Consider the following 18,216-nt stretch of genomic DNA (forward strand, 5'->3'; position numbering starts at 1 on the left):
TGTGACCAGACAGGACAAAGCAGTTCAATAAATGTTTATATTCCAGCCAGAGCCAGCAACCTCAAAACATAAAACATAATTGAGCTATTCTCACTAAAACAGGGGCATACGGAAGGGATCTGAGCTGGCTAGGTGCTGAGCACCACATTGAAGGCTTACCCGGGACTTGCTTCCACTCTCTGTTGAGGCAAATATCGTCTAGACTTCTCTGGTACAATTTGCAGCAGAGACCTTTCAAAAGTAATGCTTAATAGTCCTGCTCTCCACTTCTTCTCTGTCAAGATACAGTTCATAGTACAAAAGTTCTTTTGAATGTCCCACAGGGTTAGACGTCCAGGCTCATGTCTGGGTGTCTCCAGCACAGTCTTGGAGCTCACCGCTTAGTTCACTTTGACGGCAAGATCAGAGTGAACTATGGAATGCTGATTGGGTTCCCCTTTCATAGATTCCCTGCTTCCATAGGAAATCATGGTAGAATTGCAGGTGACCAATCAGTAGGTGAGGGTTCATCTGTAATTGGTCAATCAGATGAGGTGGGGCTAAGAGATGTAAGGGCCTGTGGAGGGAAATACAAACGAGTCAATGGGAGCAGCACCTATCAGTGTGGACTCAGCAATGGCTTCCCCCAGCTGGCTGGAATGATTTTACCCCCTTGGCTGGCACCACTCTGGCTGGGGAGGTAAAAAAATGCTCCACTTTTATGGTGGATGCCCCCTCCCCCCCAGTCAGATGTCCGCCAATTGCCACTCTCCTTTCTTTCTACACTTCACCTGCTCCTCCAGTCACAGCAGCAGCCATTTTCCCCAAACATGTGGTCTGCACAAAGGGTTTCTCATCCCCACATGCCCAGACTTTGGATATGCTTAACTGTTGCATAAAGTAAAGAAAAAAAAAACCATTTCTACACTTGCAGTTGAATAAAGAGTATATTTTACATAGGATGCATAGGCTACCGGGCTTTTAAATACAGGGTAGCTAACGTGTCTGATGGTTAGATGAGCCCCAGGTAAGGACGAGCCCCAGGTATTAACCTTTATTATACTTGTGTGTGTGTATTATAGTACAGTATATGCAAGTGATACAATGCTAGGTAAAAAAAACATCTCTAAATCCTCTCATTGAAGCCTTTGCTGTGTGTATTATAATATATGCAAGTGATACAATGCTAGGTAAAAACCATCTTTGAATCCTGTTTCATCCTACCCTTAATTAAATTAAGCATTGAAACCTAGACAGGGAACACCCTGTGTAGAAAACCTTCTGTTTGAATGTGCCTCAGATGTGCTAATTAAGCAGACAAAAGTTTAAAAGGAAGTTCAGAAGAAGTGGACACCCCCAACTGGCCCTGATTCCTGCATTTGAATTACGCTGGAAAGGAGGATATCATCTATACCAGACTGCATCATTACTGCTGTGATGCTGCCTTTACCATTTATATTTGCTGTGTGTTCACTTCTTCTCAAATTATGCACTTCTTTTTACCAGCCTCAGTATGTCTCTAACTCCATTCATATATCTCCATCTCTCCTTCCTTTACCACTTCTCTGTTCACATGAACTCCTTTCTTACCTGCGTCCTCTGACACCACACAGCTATATCCCCTGCACTAAAAAACACCCCTACAAATCATCCTCGCACATCCTCTTTCTATCCATGCTTCTCCTCCTTGCTTCTGGGGATATCTCTCCCAATCCTGGTCCCTGCCTTATTCCTACATGCTCTCGTCCTCGCCTGCCAATTACAACCTCTACTCCTTCTGGTGTGAACCCCTCCAACCTCACACCCATCCCCTGCCACCCTCCCTCCTCTCTCCCTTTCTCCTGTGCCCTTTGGAATGCTCGCTCCCTTACTCACAAGTGCCTCTCTGTGCATGACTTCTTTCTCTCTCACTCTGCTCCTATTTGCTATAACTGAGACCTGGCTCACTCAGTCTGACACTGCTCTGGAAGCTGCGCTCTCCTATGGTGGCCTTTCTTTCTCCCACACTCCGTGTCCTGACGGCAGGGGTGGAGGCGTGGGAATCCGGCTCTCTTTCTGCCGTTACCGAACCATTCCTATTCCTCCATCTCTTGCTTTTCCCTCCTTTGAGGCTCACACTGTCCAGATCTTCTCTCCCTGTCCATGTGGTGGTCATTTATCGCCGACCTACCTCTTCTCACCCCCCTTCTGCCTTTCTCACTTTGAATCCTGGCTCTCTTTCTCTCCTCAGACTCCCCTGTTCTTCTCCTTGGGGACTTCAATTGTCATATTGATGGCCCCTCTCTCCCTTGGACATCCCACTTTCTCTCTCTAACCTCTTCTTTTGGCCTTCAACAGTGGTCTGCAGCCAGCACCCACAAGGATGGCCATTACTTAGACCTGGTTTTCACTAAAAACGTCTCTCCGATTTCTCCATTTCCTCTTTTCCTCTCTCTGACCATCACCTCATCTCATTCTATCTCGCTTCTCCCTTTCTCCACCTCCATCTAACCCCCGGTTGTGCAGAAACCTGCGCTCTATTCACTTTCCTGACTTTGAATCCACGTTACGCTCCACTCTCAGCTCTGCTACAGACCCTGACAACCTGGTCAGGAACTACAACTCTGCCTTGTCCTCCTCTCTTGATCTTCTTGCCCCGCTTTCTCTCTGCCGCCCTCGCCCTTCTAACCCTAGACCCTGGCTAAATTCCCACATGCTGCGTTCCTCTGAACGCCTCTGGAGGAAATCGCATACTCTCGCAGACTTCCTTCACTACAAATTTATGCTATCCTGTTTCAACTCTGCCCTCTCGCAAGCTAAACATGTCTACTTTTCTTTTTTTTTTGTAACTTAGATTTTATTGCATTTTTCCAAACAAGTGATACAGAATACAGTATACATTACATTCATTTTTAGTGTTAATCTCCGCTATAGACAGTACCGTATGTCAGCTCGTGAGACATATCCCGGTTTTTCGGGCCCTACTCGACCGGATTGTTTTGGGTGGACTAGCAATAAAGATAATAACATAATTCACATAGTACGATTAATTCAAATTGACAAACACAAAATCAATAAAGAAAAAAAAAAAAATTTTTAAAAAATAAGGAGGTGGGTAGGAAGGGAGTAAGGGGTGGCGCGGCCGGAAGAGGAGCATCGACTCGTGCTTGGTCTCTTCACCGATCCTAGTAAGGTTCTTTGTGGGTTGCGTCCTCTCCAGTTTAACACCTCTGTAGGTGTTCTGTCTATTTGTCTGTATAGTCATCGTGAGCTGAGTTTTCGCTCCTAAAGGAGAACGCACCTGCATCTATCACAGCCAGATTGTGTTCCTCTCAACCCCGGATATCCATCTGCGCCAGCCAAGGCGCCCATACTTTGAGATAATTGGTGCCAGTGTCGTTAACTAGACTCGTCAACTTTTCCATCTGGCAGATAAACCACAATCGATTTTGAATCTTTGGGATACTTGGAATTTTGGGGCGTTTCCATAGTGCTGCGATCTCGCTCCGTGTGGCTATTGCAAAATGTGCTATTAGTTTATTGTTTGCTTTGGACAGGCCCGTTAGTGGTCTATTCAAGAGGAATAGCCATGGGTCTGGGGGAATAGTGAGGTCGAAGACCCTCTATCCAATGTCTAATTTCTTCCCATAGTGGGGAGATCCGCCGGCAAGACCACAGCATATGTAACAGATCGGCCGATCCTCCGCACTGCCGGGGGCATAGTGAGGAGGATCCAGGCACGAACTTGGCTAATTTCATTGGGGTGAGGTACCACCGCATTAGGACCTTATATGCGTTCTCCTTTAGTGCGGTACATATGGAGCTTTTTGCCGTGGCCAGATATATAGCGTTCCACTCGTCGTCTTCTAATGTCTCTCCCAGGTCTCTTTCCCATTGGGTTCTAAATGACGGTGGCTGCTGTCTAGAGCTCGCAGAATCAACTACTTCCTTGTACAATTGTGATGTGAGTCCCTTTGTGTCGGTCTCTGCCAGACAGAGCTTTTCGAATGACGTCAGGGGGGGGTATGGGGCAAATTTGTTATAAAATGCTCGGAGCTGGAGGTACCTAAAAAATTCTGAGTGGGGTATATCTTTTTCTTCTCTGACGTGATCAAACGTTTTAATCTTGCTATTGTAACCCTCCAGATCTTTAATTCGTATATAACTTTTTGTTTCCAAATTGATGCATCTCCCTCCAGAAGGCCAGGAGCGAACTTGGGATTGTTCCAAATTGGGGACATCAAAGATTTACTCGTTGTGAGAGAGTATTTAGTCTTATTAGCCTCCCAGATAGACAACGAGTTGGTCATTGAGGAAAGTGGCATGTCAGCAGATCGTCATGCTGTTTTAGGTAGCCAAATCAAGTTGCGTATTTTTAAAGGAGCGCAGGCAGCACTCTCTAATTCCACCCACCATTTTAAATGTGGACTGGATTGCCATTGAACAATTTGGCTTAATTGAGCCGCTTTGTAATATGAGAGCAGGCAGGGTACCGCTAGGCCCCCCGCTAGGACAGATCTTTTCATATTTAATTTGTTGACTCTCGGTTTTTTCCCTCCCCAGATAAATTTAGAGATTGCAGACTGAAGTGAGAGCAAATCCTTCAGTCTGAGTGGCACTGGTAACGTCTGGAAAAGGTATAGGATACGAGGGAGTAGGTTCATTTTGACGCTATGTATCCTACCTATCCAGGATATTCGTATAGAGGACCATTTATGGAGGTAAGCTATCAACGTCCGAATTAGGTTGGGGTAATTTGCATTGTAGATGTCTTTTGTGTTCTTGGCTATGTGGACTCCTAGATATTTTATGTATTTCTGTTGCCAGTGGAAGTTAAAATTCAGTTGCAATAACTTCTCTACGTGTCTAGGGAGATTGATGTTGAGGGCTTCAGATTTAGCTTGATTTATTTTAAATCCCGAAATGCTCGAGAATCTGTCCAATAAATCCAATAGGTTTGGCAAGGAGGTGAGGGGCTTTGAGATAATTAGTAGGATATCATCTACGTACAGGGCCGCTTTATGTGTTTGAGAATATACGTTTAACCCTGAGATATCCGGGTTGCCTCTAATTTGCGCCGCCAGTGGTTCTATACATAGAGCGAACAGGAAAGGGGATAATGGGCATCCCTGTCTCGTGCCACTCTTAATTTGAAAGGGGAGAGATGAAAAGCCCTGGTGTATTACCCTGGCGGTAGGTCCTGAGTACAGCGAGAGAATCACTCTACTCACCTGATCCCCAAAGCCAAATGCCGCAAGCGTCTCCTTCAGGTAAGGCCAGTCTATCCTATCAAAAGCTTTTTCTGCATCCAGACTTAACAACATACAGGCATACCCCGGTTTAAGGACACTCACTTTAAGTACACTCGCGAGTAAGGACATATCGCCCAATAGGCAAACAGCAGCTCACGCATGCGCCTGGCAGCACGTCCTGCACAGCAATACCGGCTCCCTACCTGTACCGAAGCTGTGCGCAAGCGGGGAGACTATAGAGCCTGTTACAAATGTGTTATTTACATCAGTTATGCACGTATATGATGATTGCAGTACAGTACATCCATCGATAAGTGGGAAAAAGGGAGTGCTTCACTTTAAGTACATTTTCACTTTACATACATGCTCCGGTCCCATTGCGTACGTTAATGCGGGGTATGCCTGTACTTTGTGTGTTATTTTTAGTGGCCAATTCTACCAGATCAATAAATCGCCGGGTATTGTCCGCTGCCTGTCTGCCTTTAATGAATCCGACCTGATCTGGGTGTATAAGTCTGGGTAGGATTAGACATAATCTATTGGCCAATAGTTTAGCGTATATTTTAATATCAGTATTGATTAGGGATATGGGCCTATAACTTTTGAAGTCCAGCGGATCTTTACCTGGTTTATGGATTAATGATATAGACGCCTGTAACATCTCTCTGAGGATGGGGGCTCCTGCTAATATTGCATTGAACACGTGGAGCAACCTAGGGGCTAGTACTTTGGCAAATTTCTTATAGTATAGCCCCGAGAAGCCATCAGGCCCTGGGGCTTTTGAGGGTTTGAGTTCCTTAATGGCTTGTGACACCTCCTCTATAGAGAAATCAGCGCCCATGGCCTCTCTCTCTGCCTCTGTCAATCTCCCTAGTTTTGAGCTGGCTAAGAAATCTCTCAGCTTCTCGCTCGTTTTAGCGTTATGTGCCACTTTCTCTCCATTATATAGTGTTTCATAGAACAAACCAAATTCTTCTACTATTTTCTTAGGGTTGGCCGTGGGGGTGCCTGATATAAAGCGTATAGCTTGGATATTAAACTTCACTTGCCTGTCTCTTAACGCTCGAGCCAGCATAGTATCCGGCCTGTTCGCTTTTTCGTAAAATTTCCTCTTAGACCAACTCAGAGCGTTATCTGCCCTGGAGGTCAACAACATGTTTAGTTCAATTTTGGTATCTTTCAATTCTTGTAGGGTTACTCTTATGGAGAGATGTAAGGGAATGTAATCTCGATTGAAGCTTCATAATTTTTGAGTCCCTTTCCCGTTTTCTCCTAGCTGTGGTGCTAATTAGTATGCCCCTCAGCGTCGCTTTGTGAGCCTCCCATAATACAAACTGGGAATCTACAGAGCCTGTGTTTGTGTGGAAGAATTGAACTATTTCTTCCTTTATTGTCTCATAAATCTCAGGGATTTTTAGGATTGATTCGTTGAGCTTCCAGTTCGCTCCTGGTCTGCCTGTTCGGATGTGCTCGCACCTTAGCTCTATCGGTGCATGGTCAGACCATGAAATATCATTGATCCCAGCTCGGGAGACCAGAGGAACCAGTTGGCAAGAGACGAAAAAGTAATCAATTCTGCTGTAGGAGCCGTGTGGGTGGGAATAGAACGTATAGTCCCTATCAGTCGGGTGTAGTTCTCTCCATATGTCAGTCAGTTGGTTGTCTTTGAGGCCCTTGCGTAAAGAGGTCCCCACTTTTTTATGTACTGTGCCCGTATTCCCTGATCTGTCTAGGATTGGTTGCATGACCATGTTGATATCCCCTGCGAGTATTACGCCGCCCCTTGCGACGGTGCGTAGAGTCCGAAAAAAGTCTTCAAAGAAGACTGCGTCCTGCTCGCAGGGGGCATAGATTGTGGCTATTGTGATGCATTGCTCCCGTATCGTGCCCACTAGTATAAAAAAGCGTCCCTCTGTGTCTCTTTTAATAGTTTGGGCTACAAATGGGATTTTATTATGGAACAAGATGACCACTCCACGTTTTTTAACCGGTGCGGTGGAAAGGTAGAACTGGGCATAGTCTTTGTCTAGGAATTTAGGCGCGTTGGCCTTGCTAAAATGAGTCTCCTGTAACATTAGGACATCTGCGTGTTTTCGTTTATAGTCAGCGAAAGCTATTTTTCTCTTGGTTGGGCTATTAAAGCCCTTAACATTATGTGATATAAGGGTTAACGCCATCACTTAATGTGTGAGAAGTGTAACAAGCTAACGTTTGATGACTCACCCTGTCCACTTTGTCCCTTGTTCAACTGGCGGACGTTTTTGGTGTTACCATCCGGCAAAGTTCTTGTGTTCCGTCTAGGTCGGCATCCTCCCCGGCCGGGTGGGGAAAGGATTGGGAGAGGTAGGGAGGGAGGAGACAGTACAAGGGAAAACACATAAGGGGTAAAGCAAAATTGGAAACATAAGTTAATCCGCTTTGTAATAATGAAAAAAAATAAAAGAAAAACCAGAGCTCCCCTCAGGGTCCCCCGAGTGGGAATCTGACGCCCAATGGGCAGGTCGGTATGCCTGATCTTCCAAAACGGCCGGCTTTCCCTTCCCAGGACCGACCCCCCTGGGACTTGTTTGAGGTCCTAATTCGTCAGGGACCTATATGAGGAACACATGTACGACATCGTGGGTGAATCCCACCGGCGCAAAACTGATAACTAACTTAACCTTAAACTGTAGCGTGATTTTTAACTTTATAACGACTTACAGCAGTACCTAAGTTATAGTGAGTTCATATCCATATATATACATGCATATACCCAGCAGTTGAATGAACACAATTATTTAATGATTTAATGAACATATTTAACCTATTTAACCCATGAACCTTATATAACATATGAACCATACATAACATATATAACCTATAACATATACAACAGATGGAACAGATATTCTATACCATCTAACATACATATAACATACAGAGCCTCATTGAAACTTTATTGGGAAGGGCTCCGCGTCAGATGGTGACAAGTGAATTGAATCTTTCTTTACCCCCTCTTTCGTTATCCCCCCTTCTTTAACTCCCCCTCCCCCATTTCTTTATCTCACCCCCCTTCTTTATATCCTCCCCCCCCTTTCTTTATATCCTCCACCCCCTCTTTCATCATCATCCTCCTCCCAACTTTCATCATCATCCTCCCCCCCTTTCATCCTCATCCTTCCCCCCCTTTATTCTCATCCTCCCCCCCTTTCATCCTCATCCCCTTTCATCCTCATCCTCTCCCCCCCCCCCTTTCATCCTCATCCTCCCGTCTACTTTTCTTAACTAATCAAAATGCACAAGTCTAACCCACGCCGACTGTTCTCTGTCTTTGATGCTCTACTCAAACCACCCTCAGCTGCCTCTCCTTCCTCCATCTCCGCTCAGGACTTTGCTGATTATTTTAAGGAAAAGGTAGAATCCATACGTCAGAACATCCCCTCTGTTTCTTCCTCCCATCCTACACCTCTTTCTAACTCTCCTCCTGCCTTCCTTGACTCTTTTTCCACTGTCTCAGAGGAGGATGTGTCGCTGTTGATCGCCTCTTCTCCCTCTACCACTTGCTCTCTTGACCCCATTCCCTCCCATCTCCTAAAACCTCTTGGTCCTACTATAATCCCTACACCCACACACATTTTTAAATCCTTCCTCTGCTCTGGAACCTTTCCATCCTCCTTCAAACATGATACAGTTATACCATTACTGAAAACAGCAAGCTTGACCCTACCTGTTTTTCTAACTATTGACCTGTCTCCCTCCTGCCTTTTGCCTCAAAACTCCTTGAACATCTTGTATTCTCTTGCTTGCTCCATTTTCTCAACACCTATTCTCTCCTAAACCCTCTACAATCTGGCTTCCACACTGCTCACTCCACGGAAACAGCCCTCACTAAAATAGCCGATGACCTCCATGTCATGCTGCCAAAGACAGAGGTCATTACACTCTGCTCATATTACTCGACCTCTGCAGCATTTGACACCGTGGACCACCCTCTTCTCCTCCACATTCTCCATACTCTTGGTATTCGGAACAAAGCTCTATCCTGGATCTCATCCTACCTCTCCCATTGTACTTTCAGTGTCTCTTCTGGTAACACCTCCTCCTCCTCTATTGATCTCTCTGTGGGGGTACCCCAGAGCTCTGTACTGGGACCTCTTCTCTTTTCTCTGTACACACTCTCTCTAGGTGACCTAATAACATATTTTGGGTTTAAATATGACCTCTATGCTGACGACACACACATGTACTTTTCAACACCCGACCTTACACCTGCTGTACAAACCAAAGTTGCTGAATGTCTCTCTGCTATATCATCCTGGATGGCCCTCTGCCGCCCTAAACTCAACATGGCAAAAACCGAACTCCTCATACTTCCTCCCAAACCTGGCCCTACTACCTCCTTCCACATTACTGTTGGAACTATGATCATTCACCCATTAGAGCAAGCACGCTGCCTAGGGGTCACACTGGACTACTCCCTCACATTCAAAACATATCTAAAACTTGTTGCTTTTTCCTCCGCAATATAACACAGATGTGCCCTTTCCTCTGTTGCTCGACTGCTAAAACTCTGACTCAGGCCCTCATTCTCTCCCGTCTTGATTACTGTAACCTCATGCTGTCTGGCCTTCCTGCCTCTCACCTGTCTCCACTACAATCTATCCTAAACGCTGCTGCCAGATCACTCTACTCTTTTCTAGATCTGTCTCAGAATCTCCCCTCATTAAATTGCTCTCCTGGCTTCCGATCAAATCCCACATCTCACACTCCATTCTCCTCCTCACTTTTAAAGCTTTACACTCTTCTGCCCCACCTTACATCTCAGCCCTAAGTTCTCGTTATGCACCATCCAGACTCGTGCATTCTTCTCAAGGATGTCTTCTTTCTATCCCCTTTGTATTTAAAGCCCTCTCCCGCCTTAAACCTTTTTCACTGACTGCCCCACACCTCTGGAATGCCCTTCCCCCTCAATACCCAACGAGCACCCTCTCTATCCACCTTTAAGACCCACCTTAAGACACTTGCTTAAAGAAGTGTATGAATAGCACTGTGGATATTACTGGACACATGTTACATAAAGCTTAGCCCCCTGCAGACGCACTTACCAGAATTCCCTCCTACTGTCTCTGTACGTTCTCCCTACCTACCAATTAGACTGTTAGCTCCTCGGAGCAGGGACTCCTCTTCCTTAATGTTACTTTCATGCATGTAGCACTTATTCCCATGACCTGTTATTTATATTATCTGTTATTTATTTGATTACCACATGTATTGCTACTGTGAAGCGCTATGTACATTAATGGTGCTATATAAATAAAGACATACAATACAATACTTGTTCCTGGTTACCTTTCTGTCACACCTCCCCCTCTAACCCAAGAGTTCATGGGAAAGACCCATCCTGGGATGACCCCCCCAAGATTAAGGCCAGCTTGGGCTCCAGAATCATCCTCTCCAGTATACCTGGAAGTCCAAGTCCTCTGGGGTTTTGGTAGCAGGCTCGGGACCGTGCTAGGACCCTATGGCACCCACGATCTACTGGTGGGCCTGGGTGAACCCCTGGTTTATCCAGGTACGCAGACTCTTGGGATCAGCCTGGGCAGCATGGGAGTTGATCCTGGTAGGGTTCAGGATTTATCTCCTACTGATTTGAGACAATCTCCCCGGGTATAGAGCAGGGTGTTACAGTTGTGATTGGGGTCGCTGGAAGGTCCTTTGGAACATACAGAAATAATTTCCCAAATCAGAACCGAGCAGCATATCAGTATTGAGACGGGGCAGCACACCTACCTTGCAGATACCATTGCCAACAGCCCAGTCCAGGTACTACTGGGCAGTACCACACACAAATGTACCGGGGCACAGGATGAGGAATTTGACTGGGCCCCCACCCCCATGTAAGTAGCCTTACAAGAACCCCCATCCATTTCAGACATTGCAAGCCCCCTTTACTATTCCGCCCTTTCGTACCTCTTTGTGGGCCCCCTCCTCTCCCCATGTATTTCTCTTCCCCAGTCTGTCTCTCTTCACTCACTCTCCCCCCTCCACTATCATTAAATTAACCCCCTCTACCTCAATCCCCTGTACACACACAACACTGGTACAACCCCCTACCTCACAATAATACACCCCACACCCAAAATGCAATACTCTTCCACACTCAAAATACAATAACCCCCCACAAACCCAGCATACAATACTTTGCCACACCCAAAGTACAATACAACCCACACCCAAAGTACAATACAACCCACCCCCAAAAAACATACCCCCACACACACACCACAATACCCCTCCTCACACACCCAAAATACAATACCACCCCTCCACACATCCAAAGGCAGTGCTGGCTGCAAGTTGAAAACTGACAGACTGGTTTAAATGTTGTGCTTCAGGAAGGCAGACAGCCTCATCTTGGGGTATCTTTGGCACAGCCTTGCTTAAGACTTGGTAGTACCTCTGTGATGGGCAAGGGTAACCAGGCTATATAATAAAGGCTAAGCCCTCTGGTTGCCTTGGGTCCCTGGCAGCTACCTATCCCTGTAAGCCAGGGGCCAGGTATCTTTGCATGAAAGTTAAATTGACCCCTGCTTTTTACTTTCCATGTTCCCTTTACCCCAGACTCATGACACTTTCTGTGTGTAAGTTTTAGGTAGGATATTTGGGTAAGAATGCAATTATTTTGTTTGTAGGAGTTTGGGGAGACCGGAGCTACCGGTAGTACCTTTATTCTACCCGTGAGCAGGCATGATTTGCCTGTACACGTGCAAAATTACATCTGGGCAGCCCCGTGTGCCCCAGACTCCAGGTTTTCGGGCCCTGATATCTCACTCCTATATCCCTTACAGCCATGAGTCTCCCCATGTATTAAAATATGTTTTATGTTTCATACATGTATTTTAAGGCTCGGTGCAGTCAGACAGGGCAGCTGCTTAAGGTGCCAGCAAGTCTGCATAATGTCTGTAGTTCAAAGAGGAGACAGGATGTTGAGAGGTGTGGTGGTGCTAAGTGGACGGGGCAGGGCTGAGTACTGAGTCTGGAGAACAGAGACAAACTGTGGGGAGGATCCTCTGGCCTGCCAGACTTAATGGAGCCTACTCAGTAGGTGGCAATGGGTTGACTGGGGCAAGTGGAAGTATGTTGGTGCGTTTCCCATTGGCCAATTCATATGTCCTGTCCCCCACATCCCGAACTGGCATGGCATGCACCCTCCTCTGATGTCAGCCAAGAGATGAGCCCCTGTTTCTATATTCTAGTGGAATATTGTTTCCACGCTCTGATTGGTCGCTCCTCCTAACACCATGCTAAGTATAGCTTAGTGGAGTGTATGTAAGGAGATGACCAAGGCAGAGAACCAGACCATCCAGTGACTTGTGTCGATGAAGGTAAGGTGGGCTTTTCAAAGTTACTCTTTTCGAAAAAGCAGAGGAACCGGGGGTATATTCCAGTCAGGGTAAGCCCACTCCAAGCGGGCGCCCAGCACTTAGGAAAGTGTACATTACCCCCCAGACCTCCATTAAGTGTGCTTTTGTTGTCTGTCTATTGTGTATATCTTCTTGTTGTACGCAGGTTTTCCAAAATAAACTCCATTTTGTTTCTACTACTCAGTTTTGCCTAATGTATGATCAATGAACAAATATAAAAGGTGTTACAAGTACCTGGTCTCCCATGACAACCTCTCCACGCTAGCCTGAGCGAAGTCTCTAGAGCTGAGATTGGCTGCCCTTTTTACAGATTCCCAGCCTCCATAGGAAATCATGGAGAACAGGGCAGAACTGATCACAGCTCACATACCGTGAGTTGGGCCAATCACAGCACGATGGGCAATCTGGGCGGCGAGTATGATGAGGAGGCTGAGGTAAGGAGGGTGTAATTATAAATCAAAAATGAGAACCGCTCTTACCTGCCAATGTTCTCAATGCTGACCCGATATCTCTTTATACGCCTCTCTGTCTGGGCAGACTGGCACCCAGATAGGAGGTCGACCAATCCCCACTCTTTTTTGTCATTAACACATTACTCAAAAACAGCAAGCTTGACCCTACCTGTCTTTCTAACTATTGACCTGTCTCCCTCCTGCCTTTTGCCTCAAAACTCCTTGAACGTCTTGTATTCTCTCGATTGCTCCATTTTCTCAATACCTATTATCTCCTAGAGTCTCTACAATCTGGCTTCTGCACTGCTCACTCCACGGAAACAGCCCTCACTAAAATAACTGACGACCTCCATGCTGCCAAAGACAGAGGTCATTACACTCTGCTAATATTACTCGACCTCTCTGGAGCATTTGGCACAGTGGACCACCCTCTTCTCCTCCACATTCTCCATACTCTTGGTATTCGGAACAAAGCTCTATCCTGGATCTCATCATACCTCTCCCATCATACTTTCAGTGTCTCTTCTGCTAACACTTCCTCCTCTATTGATCTCTCTGTGGGGGTACCCCAGGGCTCTGTACTGGGACCTCTTCTCTTTTTTCTGTACACACTTTCTCTAGGTGACCTAATAACATCTTTTGGGTTTAATTATCACCTCTGCCGACGACACACAAATATACTTTTCAACACCTGACCTTACACCTGCTGTACAAACCAAAGTTTCTGAATGTCTCTGCTATGTCATCCTGGATGAACCCTCCGACGCCTTAAACTCAACATGGCTAAAACAGAGCTCCTCATACTTCCTCCCAAACCTGGCCCTACTACCTCCTTCCACATTACTGTTGGAACTACAGTCATTCACCCAGTAGCCCAAGCACGCTGCCTAGGGGTCACACTCGACTCCTCTCTCACATTCGCCCCTCACATTCAAAACATTTCTAAAACGTGTCGCTTTTTCCTCCGCAATATAACAAAGATACGCCCTTTCCTCTGTTGCTCGACTGCTAAAACTCTGACTCAGGCCCTCATTCTCTCCCGTCTTGATTACTGTAACCTCCTGCTGTCCGGCCTTCCTGCCTCTCACCTGTCTCCCACACAATCTATCCTAAATGCTGCTGCCAGAATCACTCTACTCTTTCCTAGATCTGTCTCAGCATCTCCCCTCATGAAATCCCTCTCCTGGCTTCTGATCAAATCCCACATCTCACACTCCATTCTTCTCCTCACTTTTAAAGCTTTGCATTATTCTGCCCCTCCTTACATCTCATCCCTAATTTCTCATTATGCACCATCCAGACTCTTGCGTTCTTCTCAAGGATGTCTTCTTTCTACCCCCTTTGTATCTAAAGCCCTCTCCCGCCTTAAACCTTTCTCACTGGGAGGCGCATGCGCGACGGTACAGAGTATGGACGTGTAAGTTTCATGCTCCGTGCTCCGTGCCCCGCTCGAGAAATAAATGATAAAATAACCACAGAAACGAGTAAAAAACAGCATATACAACACAGTTATAAAGCACAGGATCCCAAGATGTCCAAAAGAGGGGTGCAAGTAACAAGAAAGAAGGGGTTGCCAGAATACTTCGGAAGAACGTGGCCGGGCAGAGCGGAGTCAGAAATGGCGCCGATTTTAAACGCGGGCTCAGAGTCAGAGCCAGACGGAGAAGGAGAAGAAATCAGCGATCAGGGCCTTGGGCCGGTCCGGCAGTGCGACTTCATGCGGCTTTCTAACGATCTACGGTCCATGTTACAGGCTGAGATGCGGGATCTAAAAAAGGAGGTATCAGGCCTGGGAGAAAGGACGGGGGTCCTCGAGACGAAAATGAACCAGTCCATCAAAGCCATTAAACGACAGGACAAAAGGTCTGGGGATTTACAGGCACAAATAAATGAGATCCGAGACAGGCAGGAGGACGCGGAGAACCGCGATAGGAGAAACAACCTGCAGATCAGAGGAGTGCCAGAATCAGTCCTGGACTGTGATGAATACATCACGCGGTGGATGGAGTCAATACTGCCGGAGACGCAGCAAAGGCTGCTGGCTATGGATCGCTGCCATAGGGCACTAAGGGCCAAACCGCTGCAAAATGAGCAGCCAAGGGACATTGTGATCAGACTGCACCACTATAGAACGAAGGAGGCTGTGCTCCAGAAAACAAGACCACTACCAGCAGTGGAGTTTGAAGGGGCCCGGTTACTAATATTCCAGGATCTTTCCCCAGTAACGTTGGCTAGGCGGAGAAACCTGGGCCCCCTAACCAAAACTCTGAGAGACAATGGGGTGAGGTACCGGTGGACCTTCCCCTTTGGCCTTTCGGTAACGAGAGGTGGTAAGACCATGCTAATAAGAGAGCCAGAGGAAGGCCCTGCCATGATGCACAAGCTAGGGCTAGGGGAGGCCCCCGTGCACTCGAGCCCCCATGAACCAACCCTGGACCCAAACTGGTCACAGAGCCCCAAAGCTCCACGAGCGAGAAGAGACAATTAAAGGCCAAAGAAGTAATAAACAAAAAGCAAAGAAAGTTAAAAAGTTACTCTGTTTTAAAGTTTAGAAATGTCCCCAGCAGCTACAGACGTTGTGCAATTTATTAGCCAGTTTTAAGGTGATAATCGCACGCCACCAAAGACTCAATCACCGAGACCTGCAAAAGAAATAAAGGTACCTGGAATCGCTGGCCTTCAAAGCAGAGAAAGCATGGTCTCCAAAGATGGCGGTGTAAATGGAGGCACCGCTGGATCCACGCTGAACCGCAGGAGCAGGAAGGTAAAGGAAGGCGGGAACCTGGAGAGAGCGCGAACACCTCCGTCCGGCCGAGCAACGAAATCCAAAATGGCGGCGGAGCGGAAGGACGTCATCACCCTGAGTCGGAAGATCGGGCGCCATCTTGGAGGTGGCAGCCACGGATGCGCACGGCGGGCCCGGATGACGACAGACGGAGGAAGGCAAGACTAATAAGGACTCTAGAGGTGGCCGAACATTGCCGGACCGGCTTTTCTACACTAGTATAGAGGAGGAAGTGGACGGGGAAGGGTAGCGGAGGGAAGGGGAAGTAGCGGGAGATAGAAGGGGTATGTTAATAGTAGAAAGAAGAGGGGAGAAGGCACTCCACAATAGAAGGATAAGAGGAAGAGGCTTAAGAAGGTTAAAGTAGGTTAGACAGCAAGGGGTATCAAGGAGAGGAGAGGGAGGTACGGCGATAAAGGGGAGGGGAAGGAAGTCAGAGCTAGGGAAGTGAAGAAGTGGGGCAGTAGCAGATGAGAGGAGGGGGAAGTTACGACAGGGAGGCAGCAGGTGTACAGAAGGGTCAAATAGGTAGATAGAAGGGCAGCGTAGGTGATGAGGGAAGAGGTAGGTAACACTAGAGAGGGTAAGATTGGAAGAGGTAGATGGGAACAAGGGAGCTGGAAGGCAGGGAACAAGGGAGCCGGAAGGAAAAGAAAGATAAAAGGGAAGTCAGGCAGGGAGTAGAAGACCGGCAGCAACACGGAGCACGGCAGCGACCATCTAAGCGATAGAGGGACCAGGTGAAAAAGAGAGGAAAGCACTAGTGAGGAAGGTGCAGGACTCAGGAGCAAGGGTGGCGGGTCAAGAATGCTAGGAGGGGATAATTAAGTTTCTATGTGGTTTCAGTTTCAAATTTAGGGGAGGGAGGCTCTTCGCTGGCCTAACAAAGTCCTTTGAGCCTGAGCAGCTGGAGAGGGCTACACACACTCCAGGATGTCGGAACTAGCCCCGCAGACCGGGCTGGAGCTCAAAGGCAGCAGTCTCGGAGCCGGAGGAGGAAAGAAGAGGCGCCGAGAAATGTCATTTTATGTTAATTGTGGTCTTGTGTTTATGTTCCCCCAGGTTCCCCCTTTTGTGTGTTCCCCATCTCTTGTTTCCTCAGGGGAGCGGGTCAGATGGAGTGAAGAAAGAAGAAGCGAAGAGGATCAGTGGCATGCGAGGCCAGTAAGAATACGACAGAGCAAAAGGCTGAAGCTCACAAATGAGTAAGGAAATAGTCTTAATCTTGCACAACGTTAAGGGTTTCAATAGTCCAGCTAAAAGAAGGGTTGCATTCAGGGACTATAAGCGGAAGGGAGCAGAAATACTGTTTATACAAGAAACGCATTTTTCAAGGAATAATAGGCCAAACTTTTTAGATAAAGATTTCCGGACGAGCTTCCTGTCCGTTGCACAAGTTAAAAAAAGAGGTGTAGCCATCTTAGAGGTGTAGCCATCTTAATCCATAACAAACTACCATTTATAGCTGACAGAACATACACGGACAGGGAGGGACGGTACATAATAGTGACCGGGACTATTCAAGCCCACCCCATCACTCTGGCGACAGTATATGCCCCATGTGAATCTTCCAACGACTTTTTCACAGTATTTTTTTCTAAGTTACACAAGGTAGCGACAGGCAATATCATACTGACAGGAGACTTGAACCGAGCACTCAACAGCGACTTGGACAGATGCTCTAGCACTAACAAAGCCCACAGACAGGACGTACTAACCATATCAAACGGGATGAGACAGTGTCAACTCTTGGATATATGGAGGGAACAACACCAGGGAATGAGGGAATATACGTTCTACTCCCACCCACACAACAGTTACAGCAGGATAGATTATTTCCTTGTGTCTAATAGATTGGTTCCTGGGGTCACTCGTTCAGAGATACATGATATTTCATGGTCTGACCATGCATCAATAGAGCTGCGATGCACCTTAATTCCACTAGACAGACCCAGAGCAAATTGGAAACTAAATGAGATCCTGTTAAAAATACCGGCTGTAGAAAAGGAGGTAGGGGACAAAATTGAAGAATATTTTCTGGAGAATGAGGGGAGTGTGACCACACACTCCACGCTGTGGGAGGCCCATAAGGCAACCCTCAGGGGGATATTAATGAATTGGCCACCAGACGAAGAAGGGAAAGAGAAAAAAAGATAAGAGAGTTAGAAAAACAATTAGCAGACCTTGCAGCCAATCATAAAGCGAACAAGCAAGATCATATTCTGAAACAATTACTAGATTCCAAAACAAAGCTCAGTCTCCTGCTCTCCTCCCACGCAGAGAAGGAAATGACTTGGTCTAAGCGCAAATTTTATGAAAAAGCTAACAAGCCAGATACCCTACTTGCCAACAAGCTAAAAAATAAG

At 46.8% G+C, this 18,216-nt stretch overlaps 1 long non-coding RNA gene across 2 annotated transcripts; it reads right to left on the bottom strand.

Annotated features, from left to right (window-relative positions):
* Nucleotides 1-340: 340 nt before the first annotated feature.
* On the bottom strand, nucleotides 341-16,501 carry LOC142475377 (uncharacterized). 2 transcript variants are annotated; one of them, XR_012790903.1, is made up of 4 exons: nucleotides 15,729-16,501; nucleotides 7,434-7,520; nucleotides 2,900-2,966; nucleotides 341-556 (listed from the first exon to the last, which is right to left on the bottom strand). It is a non-coding gene; the product is annotated as an uncharacterized LOC142475377 (long non-coding RNA). The 2 variants fall into 2 exon arrangements; XR_012790902.1 differs by lacking the exon at nucleotides 15,729-16,501 and having other exon boundaries at nucleotides 7,434-7,918.
* Between the last annotated feature and the right edge of the window lie 1,715 nt (nucleotides 16,502-18,216).

This window comes from Ascaphus truei, unplaced genomic scaffold, assembly GCF_040206685.1.
Source record: "Ascaphus truei isolate aAscTru1 unplaced genomic scaffold, aAscTru1.hap1 HAP1_SCAFFOLD_1198, whole genome shotgun sequence".
Classification (NCBI taxonomy): domain Eukaryota; kingdom Metazoa; phylum Chordata; class Amphibia; order Anura; family Ascaphidae; genus Ascaphus; species Ascaphus truei.